Genomic DNA, 14,489 nt, shown 5'->3' with positions numbered 1-14,489 from the left:
GTTCGTTTAGGTTTCTGAACATTTCGTTAATTTCATTCGCACTGCAGCTCATGCTATGTTTTTTCTCAGTTTCTCACTTTTGAAATAGACACTTCAAAACATCAAAAGGCTGTAAGAGCAAGTAATATTAGAATCTCTCGATGCAGTGTTCAAAAATAAAGAGAGGGTATATTTTCTTTTCTTTTCACACAATCGTACATGATAAAAATTTAAAATCAAGTGACTGCCAGACGAATCTTATTTCACAACTTTACCACCCATAGTACTATAGTGTGGGGGAATTAAAACAGAGGCCATAGCAAATAACGTAATTGTGGTTTGGTGAATAAAGTACAAATGAAGTGAAAAGTGACAATTTTGTTACTGTAGATAACAGTAGATACCTCCACCAGACTAGAAATAAAACAGCCGTACTTAAAGTAAGACTGTTATAATTTGGTTATTTTACAGAAAGCCAGTAGATATTTAAATCCATCACATTACTAAAACTCTTAAAAATTTGGTGTTTAAAATAAAAGGTGTTGTCCTGTGCAGATAACAGAAATGCAAATTTTGAGAAGACAGGATAAATATATCTGTAGATGTCTCCAACAAAGTAGTATATTTGTTCATCAGTTAGGAACAAAACTACGACTGTTAGAATTTGGTGATTTTACAGAGAGGCAGCAGATAATTTAATCCCAAAACGTGAATTAAACTCTTAAACATGTTGTATAGAAAAAATGATTGTACTTTTCAGATAACACAAATACAAATTTTGGCTTTCCCTACACAAAGTAAGATAAAACCAAGCAACATCATATCCACCAGCATGTGAAAACATGTCCGTGAGTCATCTGCATGAAAATTTAATTTTTGAAGGAATGGTCAGGGTAGGTTAGGGTAGGGTAAACAGTACTATAAGGAAAAACAATCGAGTCGACTGTCTTTTCATTTAATGCAATCGTTGATCCACTGCAGCTATTGTATTGTGTTGTGTCGAGTAAAGTAAAAATAATGGGTGAGCCACAAAAGTCTTTAAAAGTTACTTTGTCTAAAGTTCTAATTGTATAGAATTTTGCAAGATAAAGTCAATATAAAGTATAAGATCAGAGCTAATAATCACGGAAATAATAATACATAACTATTTATTTGTGGTGGCAAATGAAGTAACGTAAGAGGAATTGAAGGACATGGGAAATGAAAAATACGAAGTTTCAGTTATCATTAGTATTATTGATATTCAATTTCTTTTCAATAAGAATTCAACTTTATTTCCTAAAGAAATTTATATTTCTGATGGAATTATTGTAAGATGTGCATTGACAAAATCACCATGTAGTTGGAAAGAATTACCTGAAAAGGTAAAAAACATAATTCTCGGATAATAAAATGTAATCATCAGTTGAACTGGGAAGTTGGTTCAATATCTCTGGGCAAACTGAGAGATTGGATAATAGAATCAATATGCAAATATCAAATATTGCTCATCAAAAGAAGACAAAAATCAAAAACATACATTTTTAATAGGTAAACATGTTCTTCATTTAAATGATCTGGGTTGCCCTAAACGTGAAAAATTTCGGTGTTCATTTATATGTTTTGGGGAACATAATGAACAATTTAATTTTGTGCTTATATTAATGCTCAAAAATATATGTATTGGTTTAAAAAAATAAATATATAACCCTTAATTTTACTACAATAACAAATTCTCATGATCACAAATGAAAGAAATTTTGTACATGAGTGTTACATCCATCTAAATTATCATTAGAAATTTTCTAGAATACATAGAAAATTTCTTTTAATCCATTTAAATCTCAGCTTATTTTTATTTTTTTAAAAAAAGGCCGTTTGGTTTTTCATTCAAAACAGAACTATTTTTATCTCTAAAAGCAGATGCCATCACTTGACTCTAAACTAAAAATTCCAAAAGCCAAAATCTTTGATACAAAGATTACATTTAATTAGAAAAAGTAATGAACCTTAAGATCTTAAAAAAATTTAGACAAATCAAAATATTCGGATGAGTTATGTATATGGGGAAAAAAAGAGTGTGTGTTTGAGGGGTGAAGGGACACCAGTGATAGCCAGAAATTAATTATTTTACAAATGTGAACATGAAAGAAAAAAATTGTGTGTGTGTGTGTGTTTGAGAGGACAGCAATGATAGCCTGTAATTAATTATTCAGAAAAGGTCTAAATGCTGCCACCATCTCTTGACTAAACTAAAAATTCCCATACTCAATAACAGGAATGAAATACCACAAACCTATATTGGAAAACTTGTACTGCCAACTACAGACAACCAAAGACAAAATGAGACGTTAATGACAGATGGGACCCCAGCGAAATTCCAAACATTTCGTAACTATCTTATCTTTAACCATTACCCACAATTCCATATGCAAACCATTTACTTATCTACATCTCATAACAACACATATCCATGACACCGACGTCGCTTCCCCTATTTACCCTACCCCTATAAAAATAACTCGCTAGGCTCCTAAAAAATCCGAATTCAAAAACACTCTTATCTCATGTTCATTATACCGTCTTTTACCTTGCGGTGTCGAGGGTTTATTAATCATTGGACCTCAAACCGTTCACAGCATAAGGTGGTCAGCCATACACCCAGGTGTATCCCATGTCCTTAATGTTCAGATTTCAAGGCTGGTTTGCCTACTGTGTGGGATGAAAAACAACAGGATAAACTGGGGAAAAAACCATACTGTCCACGCGAAGACCGGCTAACTTGGCTATGACGGAGGAAGTTTCTGCAGCTCCTCGCATCACTGATGGTAATCGAACCTAAGACACTCCTTCTCCAGGCATATGGTTGCGAAGCGCACAGCCACTAGGCTAACTGCACGGCCTCACAACTATTTTATTATTTTTTATTAATTTAGCTGCGTAATATTTCTTTTGATCTTATTTTTTTTATATAGTCTTATTTTGTTTTTATAAAAGTAGACCTTGAAAAAAGAAATGAAGGAGCTGTTCAAGGCTGAAATGAAAGATGTGAATGATTGCTTGAATTTAGTTTTGCTTCATTCTTGAGATTTATCTCTAGAATGAAGAACACTTCAGAAAATTAACAGTTACTTAACGAAAGAACAAAAATAAATGCAAAGGTGATGAGTGAAAATAACTGATGAAAGTAACAAACACACGACCCGAAATGGGATATAAATGAGATACAGCAGTGCTTCAGGTAAAATAACATTTAAATAAAGAGACTACAAGAGCTACGAAATGAACGACAATATAAGCGTCAAAAATAATGATCTTGTATCGCTACTGGGAGTAGCAAATATGGATGTAGTGCAAGCACACAGTACACCTCCCATTATCAGACATTAAACAACTTATAATCCAACATCACAACAAAAACGGCAAAACCAAATGGATTAGGCAGAGAAACTACAAAAGATAACTGCCAAACATGAGCAATTAAGCCGGTGCCTGTCACAACATATAAATGATATTTAACAAAAATCTAATAAATGATTGCTTTACCAGACAAAACAAAAGAGATCAAGCGAGGAAGTTAAATATGTGTGGGTAAGAGAGAGAGGAAGATATTATTAAGAAAAAACAACAACAGTAAAGTGACACTGACAGGCACACCAGAAGACCTGAAGGAACACATCAGAAAACACGAGTAAAGTGCTGTGCACTCTTCATGTTCCCCCATGTCTTCTGAGAGCCAACTGAAGCAACGGACACAAATGGATAAAACTAGTCAATTAAATACAGTGGTGCGGACTGCTTGCATTACCTGAGAAAGCTCTGCAGTCGAAACTCTGTAAAATCGTTTTTGAAAGGGTTCATATCAATCAAAAACCAGCATCAACTTCTACCATGTAAATATTAGATCTCTTAAGAGAAAGTTTGTTTCCCATTGAAATATTTGTAGAATATACATATTGCAGAAACCAAACGTCTGTGTGAAAGTGGGAAGAGTGAGTTGATAAGAGACAGGTAATTAATGTCTAATTGTTCTCCTCTGTATTGAGTCAACCATTTTGAGAGTGCTTTAAAGGGCCCCACTCCACATGTGGAAGCAGTATTCATTAGCTGGGCAGATTTGTGATTTGTATAATGTTAACAGCTGTTCAGGTAATGTCTTGAAAGAAAGAAAAATCCCAGTTTTTTGAAGCTGAGGATGCAATGGTTGTGATGTGTTTATGGCAGGAGAGGTTTGATGAGGTGTAATTCCAAGAAGAGAAATGTCAAACTGTCTGGAAATTTGGGTATCGTCAAAAGAATACTGGGAAAAAGTGGTTCATTTTTATGGGAAATTGGGCAGAACTCGGTTTTATTAGCATTGCAATTGACTAGGTTATCTGAATCGGATTTGATGATGGCTTGCAGATAAGAATTGAGTGAATGAGGTGGTGGTTGATGTTCTGTAGGTTGAGGTGAGTTGTGTAGAGTAAGGTTTATCAAATGAAAGGGAGGTGTGCAATGTGCTGTCATCTGCAAACTGTATTGTGTAGGAGGTCAGCTGAAGTAGGTCATTGATATATAGCACGAAGAGGGTTTGTGAGAGGAGAGAACCTTTTGTAACCCAGATTGAAGTGAAATCTGAATAAAACAGTTTGAAATTGGTAGCTACTCCCTGAATGGCTATGACATGTATTATGGTTGCTGAGACTATAATCGTTCAAGACGAACAATTAATTGTGTATTAAGAAAAACAAATTCAACTTAAACAACCTTAATATAAACATGCACAGTGCAGAAACTGTAATGGTTCAAGATTCTTTGATCAGAACACAGGTTATAGCTATCCTGTCCATGAGGCCAATTAACACATGCTCTTAACAGAGCTAGATCATCATCATCATCATCATGCGTATCAAGGATTTAGGCCTAGCATGGCCTGCTCCGGCCTTAAAAATCATCGTTGAATCGTTTAAGAGGACGGATTCTTTTTCCTAATGGCTTGTACTTTAAGGCTTGTTAGATAATATTCTAAATTCAACAACCCACAACAACGGCATTTTTATAGGCGACATAAAGTTTGACCTGTGTAAATCTGTTAACACTATTGAGGAATATAAAGATATATTTTACTCTCATGGATTCATATCCTATTGAAGTGAATAACTCGATAAGTTTTAAAGACCGTATACAGTATATGCAAGAAATAGATTGACCTTAGACACCCTTTGCAATCTGAGATATTTTAGAAACGTCTCAGATCACCATTCAACATTATGTACTAAACTTCTCATCGCAAAATGGCGCCGTTCAAACATAAAGCGACACAAATCGAATTCAATCCCAAGTTTTACAAACGCATAAAAAATTAATTAGCTCCTGTGTTATGATGAGCGATCAGATGCAAATCAATGAGATAAAGAATTTTTCAAAATGATTAACTTCGCTAATGACAAATGTAAACACTACAAAACAAAAAACTGTTTTGTAGTATTTATATTTGTATATAAAAAGTATGTTGTATTTGTATATAAAAAATTAATTGGACGCTACCAGGGTCGACAAACATATTTAAATATAAATAACAAACCTTACATTTTGCAAACAACTCCTTCATGGATGAATTCTATTAGACTATTCACAAAATTAAACTTATGATTTAGCATTTCCAACTTGCACTTATTCACGCACGGCTACGTGTCTCGAAAACTGATATACAGTATTAGATATTTATAATGAATCACAAATTGATCTCCAAGTTCATTTATTAATATATGCTTGTATTATATTTAAACAACTTCTTTAGGAAATAACTAAAAGTTAGCTTGAATTGAGTGATATGGATTTAGGTCGACAAAACGCACTTTTTTTTATAATGAGCTGCTCAGCATATGCATATTTTCTTATTTATTTAATAAAAACAAAGAATTACGAACGATGTGTAACACGTAACGCAGCAGATGGTTTTACCGCAGAATGTAAAACAACCAGTAATGTCGCTGTTACGCAAATATTTACTACATTTTATTCAACTCAACTGAAATAAATTCTTAATACCAAAACTCTAAGAAAAGGAGAATTTATGTTTACCGTTTTAACATTACCATCCACTGATGTCTCATATTTCCCGAGAGAAACTTTATTAAACTTGAACCATTACGATATACTTCTAGTGATGTGCTGGTACAAGCATCCCTCTATTGGCAATATTCAGAATTACAATCTCTTTTAAGTGGTGATGAACAAATATATTTTGTAAAAGAGATTGCCTAACAAATTGATATTTTTAAAAGTAGAGCAAAAACGAAATTAATTTCTGATTTAATAATAATCAAAATAAAATCATAAAGGAAGAGAAATAAATAAATAAATATACGAAAATCAATTTGGGATCCCCTAAGCATCGCGTGATCCTGATCCTTATTTCCCTCCTGTTAAACCGAAATTTACTGCCTCAGGTTTGGAAAGTTTGTGGGACGAATTTTAACAGGAAAAGAATTTAACATTTTGAATTTTTTTTTCACTATTAAACTTTACGCTACTGTGCAGGCTACAAGCTACCTGCCAATGAGTCAAATGTGTTATAGCTTTCCAAACTTTCTTAGCTAGGATTGCTTTAGAAATAATAAAACACTTTGTCTAATTAACCTTTGGCACGAAACTGAAACCTCTTTGGAGTTGTTTTGGTGCCAGAGTTCAACTAAATAACTCTTTTATTAATTTAGTAGATATTACTTTATTGAATCTCACGGAGGAAGAAGCCTTATAATTCTCTTAAATTATTTAAATTCAAGGAAAATGTTTCTTTTTGAGGTAGACCGTAAAGGAAAGACATCCCGAGGGGAGGTGTGTGACAAGCGGGCCCAGAAAAAAGGAAGAAGTTATTATTTTCAATCTGGATAGTGAATTGGATTCGTTTGTTATTTGTTCAGACCGACTAAGATTGCATTTTACGCTCAATTTAGATACTTCTTCCTTCTGTGAATACTTTCTTCACTAAATCTGAACAAACAGTAATAATCCGTAGGTACTGAAATGTAGATACCATCAATATACTCATTTAGCTATTACACTATTCGCCTCTTAAAAATGAAATGCGAATTCAGCGAGTGATAATGACCTTAATGAGGGTTGAAGTAGCTTGAAAAATATCATGTCTCTGTCGTTATTAAAATAGTCATATATTTAACCGTTAACTAATCCACAATACCGAAATAAGTTATAGGTTTTACAATCTTTCATTAGCTGAATTCACTTTAAAAAAAAACGGCCAGTCTGCCGCCAATTAAATTACTCACTACAATATAGTTTTAAAACTTTCCGGAGTTGAATTTTGGGGAGGGAGTCAAGATATCCGTTCTGTACAACTATCACCATGTATGTGCTACGTTTATGGCTTATGTACCTAAACATATTAATTGCTTTGTTTAATTTTTTTTTCTAAAAATCATCGGAAAAAATCTTACCAAATGAAATCGTTTCAGGAGAGATCTGAAAGAATTTGATAAAATTCCATCCGACCAATGCGCAATTGCTAACAGCAGTTCGAATCATTCTGCGATAAAAATGATTCTATTCAAACGAAAATTGTTACCCGCCTACCCGAACAATTTCCCTGTACACGAAGCTTATTCAATTCCATGCAGAGTTATTTAAAAAAAATTCATGGTTGAAAAAGTAACAGATTTGTTACTTTTTCAACCATGATTCCCAGAAAAACTTTCGTACGAGTGACAGATTAAACAAATCATTAGATTTGTTTTATCCTTTTGTAAGAGTTTTCATCTTTGCGAAATGCACTTAAAAATAACTAATTTTCTATATATCACTGACGTTACTAGCACTGTAGGACTACAGTATCCTGAGAGCTATGTTTCACGCGATTTCTCATAGAGCATATCATATTTGAATAAACCAATATCATGATTCACCACATCCCCAAGAAGCTCGGTGGATAGTGAAACTCCATTACAGCAATCCCCGAACACATTTCAAGTATACCCACGAATGGTCAGTAAATAAGTTCAGATAGACTGCATCATTCATTTCTAACTCTATAGGCGTGAAAAGCTCTCATGAAGGCGAAAAACACATCCTTAGACAAATATCCGATGCCACTGATTCGCACGCATGAACCTGTGTGTGTGTGTGTGTGTGTGTGTGTGTGTGTACATCCTTAGACAAATATCCGCATGTATGTGTGTGTGAATGTTTTTACTTTTTTCTTTCAAGCTGATCCGCATTCGTTGTTTAGAATTTTTGGAGACAATTACTTTACTGGCAATTAAAAAGCATACGCTTGGTCAGTGGTGTACATAGGATTTAATCTTGGGGGGAGGGGGAGTTGAACGGACTGCATTGCATTAAAAATATTTTTATCCGTTCAACTAAAATTCGTTAATTTTTATTCATTCAATAAAATTCATTAGGTGATTATAAAAATTTATTTAAAGAACAAAATCCAGTTTTCTTTTCTTTTTAAAAAGCTCTTGAATTATTTCAGTTGTGGTTGCATTAATCTCTCGGTGTATATACAGCAACGCCAGTCTTCAATCGTGATTGTGTCATGGTAGATCTTAAATAGGTTTTTAAAAGGAGTAAGTTAGAAAATGACCTTTCACTGACGCATGTTGTTACCAGAAGTGTTGCAAATATTTTTAGTAAGTTATAAATGTTAGGATATATCATTTTGTCACTCTTTGAAACTGCATCAACGGCATTTTTGCATGGAGCTATTGCAAACGGTTTTTCAAATTTCTTATACCACAACTTGAATTCGTAGTTCAAATTTGTATAAGGCAAATCACCGGCATAAAATTCACACAACTGACGAAAATCTTGCATTGCACTTGCTGTTGGAGCATCTTTTCCATTTGGTAGAAGAGAAAAAAATATATTTCAAAATGTTGGGTGCCGAGTGAAACGATTCTGAAGTTGAGTCAATATTTGATCAATAAATGGAATGAAAATAGTTCTCCTGAAAAACTATTCTACAGAATCGGCTGGAACATTGGACCTTAATGTTTGTTTTGATGTAGTCCTTGGCTTTTTAATGTCAATAATAAAATTATTGGCTTTTATGCATGCTTCATCGTAAATATGTTTAAATGAAGACTCTGGTGTTAATGATATGATATTTAATTGAGCCACAACATCATCAACAAACTTTAGGGCAATTAAGAGATCCCTGTTAGATTTTTGCATTATTTTAGACAATGGTAAGATGTACGCAAATATTTTTTGCAAGCTAAATAAAGAGATTATAAAACCAAATTCACACAATGATTTATTCAAAAGTTTTGCGTTAGAGGACGAGTCTCTGTCTTCCCAAGAAATGAATGTTTGAAGACTATGAATCATTGCATCATATAATTCCGCCATGGTCATGATGACTTTATGGCATTTCACCCACCTAGTCGGGAAAACGAGGCGTAGTTTCTGTCTCTTAGTATCCGGTGTATCAATGTGATCAACGAGGACATCTTGTTACTTAGGGGTATTGAAGAAAATGTGTACCTTTTAAATTATACCAATGCAATTTCTTATTTCAGTCACATATACAGCATTTCCAATTGCCAAATTCAATCTATGTGATGCACAATGAACATATAAAGCTTGTGGATATATAACTGACATGTGAGATTGGACACCATTAAACTTTCCGCTCTTTGATGCAGCACCATCGTAACCTTGCCCACGTAAATATGTCAAATCGATGCCATAATTATTTAAGCTTTCTAATATTTTGTCGGATACGTTTTTTCCTGTAGTGCTTGTTACAGGAACAAATTTTAAAAATTGTTCACAAACTTTGTTGTCATTTTCTTCGTCTATATACCTCGCACACAAGGAAAAATGTGCAGTGGTAGAAATGTCACACATTTCATTGGCAAGAATTGAAAAACATTTCTCCAAATTAATTTTTTCGACTAAAGGGTTCAAAATAATTTCATTACATGCATTTATAATTTGATTTTGTATGTTCCAGCTAATGTAGGTAGCGTTTTTGGCAGAATGTTTAAAATGTCCAGCCAAGTTTTGTCTCCCAGTAGTAGGGGTGGCACTCTGAACCAAATAGGGGTAGGGTAAATGGTGGAGAAAGTGACAGCGGAAATGTGACGTCACTGCAATTTGTTCATGCAGTATCATTTAAATGAAGAAAGGGTCTGGCTATTAAGTTCGTTAAAGTTTTTTGATTATTCTCTTTCAATGGCAAGTATTATTGACTCTCTTGTTATCTGCATGTTATGATACCTTCTTATTTATTTTTCTTGTCACTTTTCAGGTGAAATATTCTCCACTAAAATTCTGCCTATTAATTTAATACCCAATTCCTTTTGCTTACAGGAGTTGACACAGTTTCACTGAGTGGATTTTCAAAAAAAAAGTCTCTGGTTAGTTTGTGGCATGAAATTTCACAATAGAAAAAAAAAATGTTATGGTCTTACTTAAATTTCCATAATACATCAAGGACACCATATTTGTTCATTTAAATTTACACATTTTATTTGAATGAAATATTATTTACAAATTGTATTGACCGAATCTAACAATACAGAAAATAAATAAAGTGAAAAATACAATATATTTTTTTGTTCCTTAATCTTCTTATTGTTAAATTTGTGCTGTTGTTCATAGATTCTTCCCATGCTTGTGGAATTGCCATCACATGGTTTTTGACAATCTGACTCTCATCTGAAAGTTAATTTTCATTTGGGGATCGTTGGGAATTTATTACTGTAGTAAAATTAAGGGTTGCATATTTATTTTTTTAAAACCAATACATATATTTCTGAGCATTATTAAAAGCATAGAATCTTTCATTATGTTTCCAAAAGCATTGAAAAGTACACATTATATTTTCACGTTTTAGGCATCCAATTTCATTTATATCAAGAACAGGCTTCCCTATTAATCTCTTTAATGTTTTTCATTTTTCTCTTCCTTTGGCGAGTAATATTTGATATTTGCATGCTGATTCTATCATCCAATTTCTTAGTTTGTACAGAGATAGTGAACCAATTTCCCACTTCAGCTGATGGTTATATTTTATTAACCAAGAATTCTGTTTTTTTAACTCTTTCAGGTAATTCTTTCCAAATACAAGGTGATTTTGTCAATGCATATCTTACAATAATTCCATCAGAAATACAAATTTCTTTAGAAAATAAATTTGAACTTTTATTCAAAAGAAATTGGCAATCAATTATCCTGATGATAAATGAAAATTTATTTTTCACCCACTGTCAATTTTTCATAATCGTTTTCCTTCATTCTTCTTAGATTACTTCATATGGCCCCAGAAATATTGACAATGCTTGAGTTATCTGAAAACAATTCGTTCACATAATCGAAAATCTGAACTGTTAGAATTTGGTTGTTTTACAGAGAGACAGCAGATAATTAACCCAAAAGCATGACTTAAACTCTTAAAGTTTGGTATAGAAAAAATGTTTGTACTCTCCGGATAACACATATAAAAATTTTACCTTTCCCCACACAAAATAAGATAAAAACACACCAACTGTATATCTAACATCATGCAAAAACATGTCGTTGAGTCATCTGTGCAAAAGGTTCATTTTTGAAGGAACGGTTAGGGTAAGACATAGTAAGGGTAAACAGTACTATAAGAAAAAACCACAGAGTCAAGTGATTTTGGACTTAAGGTAATCGTTCTTCCACTGCAGCTGCTGTTTTGTGTTGTGGTGTTTTGTGTTTGGTAATGTAAAAATAATGGGTGAGTCACAAAATTCTCTGAAAGTTTCTTTGTGAAAAGTTCTAATTGTTTAGAATTTTGCAACAGAAATTTACCATAAAATATATGATCAGAGCTAATAATCAGTGAAATAATAATAATAATAATAATAATAATAATAATAATTATTATTATTATTATTATTATTATTATTATTATTATTATTATTATTATTATTATAGCCATTGACACATATGCCCACAGGGAAATTCCAAACATTCCAAACTCGTGATGTCACATACACAATGACGTCATCTTCTTATCAAAGAATCACGTCACGATTCCTTATCTTATCTTGATGTTGATCTGGTTCATACTGTCTGACCAATGATGGCACAGTTCCTGCATCACACACACCCCAACATTTATCCTACCACTATTTGGTTCACAGTGTCTGAACAGTGATGTCATGTGTATGGAATGCTTGGAAAATCCCTGCAGGATCAGATGGCAGTGATGTCACATTTCTGCTTTCAATTCCCCCATTTACCCTACCCCTATTTGGTTCAGAGTGCCACCCTACTATTTTGCCCACATCGATTCTCGTTCTTAACAAAGCTCGAAAATTGCCTTCACTGGCGATTGGCTCCTGTTGAAATGAAAATTCTACATAATCATGATGTCCGCTCAAGGGTATATTTTGCCGACCACATAAAATTACTGTTTTTATAATCGGCTCTAATCGTTTCCGATTAACTGCAACTTGTGATGCACCTAGATCAATCTGTCGATTGATTAGAATACATTTTCCATCTCGATATTTTGTTTAGCCTTTCGTAAGTCATAATAGCCATTATATGATATTTTGTTTTTTGATGATTATTAAATTTTTCAATGGCTTTCTTCCAATATTATAACTTTGAATAACTAACTGCCCAGGTACTTCAGATTTAGATTTTCCAACATTAGCAGGTACAAAAAACACAGAATATTTACAGTACACACTAATTTCAACTTGAGAGTACACAAGTCATGTAAATTTTTCAAATCATGTGTGTTGAAAACTTCTGTTGTGAATTGCAGCACAGGTTGCAGGAAAATTAAAAATTTGGTTCTGGTTTCCACAACTTTTTCACAATATCTAAATTATCGTCAGAATTAAATGTTTGTTTTTTCAAAAATGCGATGTCGTGAAAATTATTAATAACTAGGAAAGTACTTTCTTCTGGATAATTCGATGGTTTTATCAGACCTACGACTGGGGAAACCGAATCCAAATTGGTATGACAATATTAATGGTGCCAAGATTACTGCTAACATTTGAATCATAGTTTTTGGTTTTTTTGAAATAGTTCAATAAAATGCTATAAGTACATTTTTCAGCAATAATTTGAAGAACAAAATCCCCTCCCCCGAAAAAAAATAAAATCTTTCACAAATTTAACTTTAAAATTTAAATTTTGACTTAACTTCAATGTTATTGAAGAATTTATGTATGCTAAGGCCACTTCCTCTTCAGAGATGGAAAGAAGTTTGTTCAAGACATGCTTTTCAACAAACTCAATGCAAAATAGCACAGAATACGAGCATATCGCACATGGCCTATGACTGAACATCTGCAATGATTTGCCAATACATGATACACGTGATCCTCTCTGGCCCGGCTCGGACAGATATAGGACAGTGTTTCTTACCCTTTCTGAGCCCAAGGAGAAGTAAAATGCTTAAATCAATTCTATGGACCACTAAGTTATGTAATTTTGTGGGGATTACCAACATTTGGGAAAAACTGTGCCATTTATAACATAATAAATCTAAAAGCGTGTTTTGAATATATATGGAAACATAATTAACTTAGAAGTAAACCAGTAAAAGTGCATCATCATCGAACAAAGTTTTAATTTTTATTAAACAAATAAATAATATGATACAATTATTTACTATTTTTTTAATGAGATGGATGAGCTTCTCCGCATTGTAGAGTTGCTAGATATCTGGCTCGATATTGGTCAACTTCAGTCGAAGATTGGCACACACACACACTAAGACGAATTCTGTATTTTATTTTTATTTGAACAAGCGATGAAAATCCTTTCTCGCAAAGATAGGTTGTAGAAAACCGCATGACGATTTTCGATGCTTCTTCAGATAATTCGGAAAATTCACTTCTCACAGAAGGCAAGATCCAGAACCGAGCCAAACCACAATCACAGAATTGCATTTTAAGCCCGCTTGAACTTCAAAGCTCAATTAGCTGTTCTTTTTTCGATAATGAAAGGTTGCTCTCATGACTACAAGCCTGAAATGGATAGTGAACACCCAGATAAATTTCTTATCATTTCTGTGGGTTCACTATCCACAGAAATTGCGGATAGTGAACGCCTTTCCAGTGGTTAAATTCTAAACTAATAAGTTTGGGGCTGTATACAAAATAACCAATTGTATTTACCTTTTGAATACTATCCAGGGAAGCTCCAAAGCTCCCCGTCCCTTTCATCACGCGTTCGTAATCAGGCTACTGTTGATATTGACTTTATATACACATTCAAAACTGTAAACAATTGTTGAATAATAACACAATAATGTAGGCATAATTACCAAAAGGAAGAAAAGGCAAAAAACAGAAAAATGTTCCTACAAAATAGCCGTCAATTTTGTAGGAATGCCCAGCAAGTTAGCAAATCTTTCCTTTTGTGCAGCATATTAATATTATCACATTGAAACTGGTGGGAATTCTGTTTCTATGGATTCGTTACAGACCTCTTTCTCTTCAGAAACTACACACAAACTCGCATTACAAACTCGTTTTGTATTATCGCTGTCATCCGAGCTATTTTTCCGTTTAAAGAAGATACCA

This window comes from Typopeltis vanoorti, chromosome 11 (assembly GCF_054136105.1).
Source record: "Typopeltis vanoorti isolate ZY-2024b chromosome 11, IOZ_Tvanoo_1.0, whole genome shotgun sequence".
NCBI classification, from domain to species: domain Eukaryota; kingdom Metazoa; phylum Arthropoda; class Arachnida; order Uropygi; family Thelyphonidae; genus Typopeltis; species Typopeltis vanoorti.
The sequence above is the reverse complement of the archived record's forward strand: the minus strand, read 5'-3'. Positions refer to the sequence as shown.